This window comes from Poecilia formosa, unplaced genomic scaffold (genome assembly GCF_000485575.1).
Source record: "Poecilia formosa unplaced genomic scaffold, Poecilia_formosa-5.1.2 Scaffold1041, whole genome shotgun sequence".
In the NCBI taxonomy this organism is placed as follows: Eukaryota; Metazoa; Chordata; class Actinopteri; order Cyprinodontiformes; family Poeciliidae; genus Poecilia; species Poecilia formosa.
The window spans coordinates 11,422-15,246 of NW_006800980.1; the positions used below are offsets into that span (position 1 = coordinate 11,422).

Sequence of the window (3,825 nt, forward strand, 5' to 3'; positions counted from 1 at the left end):
TCCGACACAAGAAGAGAAACTGCTGATCCACTAGAAAAACAATATTTTCATAGTAGAAACAAAGATGAGAGAACTATACAGAGACTGATGTCAACTAGATCAATGAGCACATGAGGGGTGTAGACCTTCATGACCTAAACCCCTCAAAGTTCTGTGTCATGGTCAGGTCGAAGAAGTGGTGGTGACCCAACTCAAAAGCACACTTGTAAACAGGGTCCTAGGAGGTTGGAGTTTATCTTATACCTGGTGGGTTGCCTGCTGGAACCCCCACTTTGTGTCAGTCGTTGTGACCTCGATCAAGAGGACAATTCACCTGCCATGCCAGTCTGTGGTAGTCAGAGGACCCAGTGGTGCCAGTGAATGACTGCCTTACTCCTGTCAAACTGTGCCAGGGAAGCTGTAGCTACAATATAGTGGCTTAACTGCTATCAGTGTGTGAATGGGTGAATGACTAAATGTGGTGAAAAGCATTTTCAGTTCATTTGGACTTGATGAAGAACTATACAAGTACAGGCCATTTACCTTTCAGATATTATTTTACAAATGTCATTAATGTCTCTAAAACATCAAAAATGGGTACAGTTCTGTTTTTGACATAACCAAAGTTTTGTTTGATTTTTGAACGCACTAAAACTGGCTACAGACTTTAAATGAACAGGAAGTGAGTTCCAAACTGCAGATCCTCTCACAGACGGAGCACTTTGAGCAAAGGTGGTTCTTCGAAAGGGGACCTTACAATTTTCATCCAAAGCTGCTCTGGTAGATCTGCTATTGCCCTGCAGTCTCTGTATACAATCGCTATGCTTTATGCATGACGCCCCTGGTCTTATCAGATCACTCCAGTTCCTTTATCACTACACTGGCCTCCCCTCTTGTTTGTGGTCTATAAAACACCACATTTTCCCAGAAAACTAGCTCTTGAGAAACTTGTTAGTACCCATTAGAATTGTAGGAATAAAAGAATTTGTCACAAGAAATGTAGAAAATCTGTACTTGAGATATTCACAGTACGGCCAAGTATGTGGAAACCTTTATTCTTTAAACTTTATAGAAGAAATATAATATTCATAACTGCCATCCCAATATAATCAGAATCATCATAACTCTTTCTCTTTTTTGCCATGTAAGAGGTCTTACTCTATAAGCGTAATTTTCATCTCTCCCTACTGCAGTTTGACGATCTGCTGACCTGCATCGGTTCCCATATTTCCTACCAAGACACCAATTACAGGCGCTCAATTTCAGCAGAAGGACAGCTGTCCAGCTGTTTGAGGTTAGTAGGTATCATTCAGCAACTGACTTTAACATTTATCAGTGGAAGAAATCTTAATATAAAATGATCAGATTATGCGTCTGCTAATGAGAAAGTAGACGTCTACTTAACGTCTTAGTAGAAACCTTTCTACTTAACAAGCTAGAAATGTTTATTCCAGGTCTCAAACAAGAATGAAGTAAATCCAAATCTGGCATGAATTAGGTGTGTTTGAACCATAAATCTAAACACTTTTAATTCATTATTTGTTATCCCTTTTATTTTGTAACTAAATTGTTATAAACAAATTGAATATTTACCCTTTTTTTAATCCAGGTTTTTTTGCAACCGGTGACTCCAACAGGACTATTTCAAGCAGCTTCCGGTGGGTATTTCCACTGTGTCCACCATTATACCAGATGTAGCTACAGCTATCTCAGACTGCTTAGTTTGTGGACGTTCCTGGATCAGGTGAGTGGAAGTCTATTGTGGAGGAGTTTGAGGAGTGATGGACCTTCTCTGTCTGCTGTTGAGCTCTGGATGGGAAACGTGTGAGGCTGAAAGCACCCCCCAACATTGGCTTCCTTTTCTGTAATTACAAGGGAGAGTACTCATTGGTTCTTCTATCCCTTCTTCATTCCCATTATAAGTTGAGGGGGATCAATGTTGGTGGATATGGCAGAAAGAGTGATGGTGGGATCTTGGCCAAGTCCACCTTTGGTCAGGCCCTGCACACTCCATCTGCCTCCCGACTATTGCCTCCCTGGAGCTTTCCACAGAGCACTCCTGCCACATGTCATCGTGGCAAATGAGGCGTTTCCACTCCACAGAAATTTGATGTGGCCCTTTCCTGGAAGCAGCGGCCCCACACTGGAGCAGCGTGTCTTCAATTATCGACTGTCACGGGCTTGACTGGTGGTGGAAGACTCGTTCGACATATGGTCTTGCTGGTGGAGAATGTTTCGCCACGAGCTAGAAATCTACCCAGAAGTTGTGGAGAAATGTGTGAAGGGCACTTGTGTTCTCAACAATTTCTTGAGGGCAGATGGGCAGGCACCTGCACAGATAGGAGCTAGAATACACAAAGAACCACTTCCAGGTGTGGAGCAGATGGGAGCAAACTGTGCTACCAGAAAAGCATTCATGGCCTACTTCTGTGAAGAGGGAGCAGTGCCATGGAAGCCCTCATTATAATCATGTTCTCCACAGGACTGACCCACAATGGCTCTTTTAAGAGCCACTCACAACAACTTAAAACCCTGAGCTATATGTAGTTATTATTAATAACCAATTTGAGCTAATGCAATCTAGAGATTTTTCTTGTAACATTTTTTTATATGTTTTGTTTTTTCTATATGTCTCCCTCTTGTTTGTATGTAGTACCTGCTTGAACAGTATACAACATGCTATAATTTGAGATTGCTATAAAAATGAAAATGAAAAGCCAATAACAGCTCAAAGCATGTGCATTTTATACAAATACATTATGTTTGAGACATGCTGGTCCTTCATTTTAAAAACATAAAAATACATTTCTGATGAAAAGTCAGCCAAATGCCATGTCAATCAAACACTTTTTTTAAATTGGGCTGGGGGTCTCCAACTGGGCAAATATTTTTTTTTTTTTAATTTTTATTAATATTGTAAGATACTATACATTTGTAAGATACCATCAATTTACAAATTATATATATAGATGAATCAGATTCAAAAATAGTTTCAGTCCCAAAATTCTTTAATTTCCAGGAGGAAATTAAACATGTAAATAAGTAAATCCCTGCAGCAGCAGAGGGTGGCTCAGCCATCACAGAAGAAGTTGATGCAGACGGCTCTAAATCCCTGTCCGTATGCACCGACATACAAAAGTCAGGATAAATTCCTTATCAGGAATTATCATGTATATCAGAACAAAATATGAATCTATGCACACATATTTCAAACTTTTGTGCCAAAACCACACTGAAAAGAAAACTCAACACTGTAAGCTATAAGTTAAAATGTGTCCTATAGCATCGCACTGCCATCACCAATCTCACCACATGTTCTCACAAGCTTTTCAATCAGGGCATCATTCCTTTGTTAAAAACCGTTATTGAGTAGTGAGATTATCTCAGCAGGTAGAAACATATCTGTGGATGGGAAAACATGTGGTGTTTTCCCGTCCATCGATCACAAGTATCGATCACAAGTGGTGCTTTGAACAGTTTGTCACATTTACTCTCAGAGCACAAAGCATTTCAGTCTCAAGGTTTCACTTCAACTCAGCAGACTACATAAGACACAGACAGACAGCTGAAATAATATCCAGCATCAATAAACAGAGTAGTGCAGAAGGATAAAGCTGTTCAGGGAAAAAAAAACTGTATTTACAGAGTGATGCCAGCGGAGATGGAGTGCCTTCTATACCAGAGCACTACTCAGCTTCCGCTGTCATACATGACAGCGGAAGCTGAGTTCACTCTTAACAGAGAGCGGATTCAACCAAAGAGAAGTTAGGATTCACTAAGCTGATATGAACCAAACTTAAACACCTTAATATGTTAAGATATTATTCAGTCACAGGATTTCTTCTC

The 3,825-nt window shown here is 40.2% G+C and overlaps 1 long non-coding RNA gene across 1 annotated transcript; it reads left to right on the plus strand.

The window, feature by feature from the left end:
• The first annotated feature begins 1,084 nt into the window (after positions 1 to 1,084).
• Positions 1,085 to 2,747, plus strand: LOC103132413 (uncharacterized). The gene is made up of 2 exons (XR_475555.2): positions 1,085 to 1,273; positions 1,589 to 2,747. It is a non-coding gene; the product is annotated as an uncharacterized LOC103132413 (long non-coding RNA).
• The last annotated feature ends 1,078 nt before the right edge of the window (positions 2,748 to 3,825 follow it).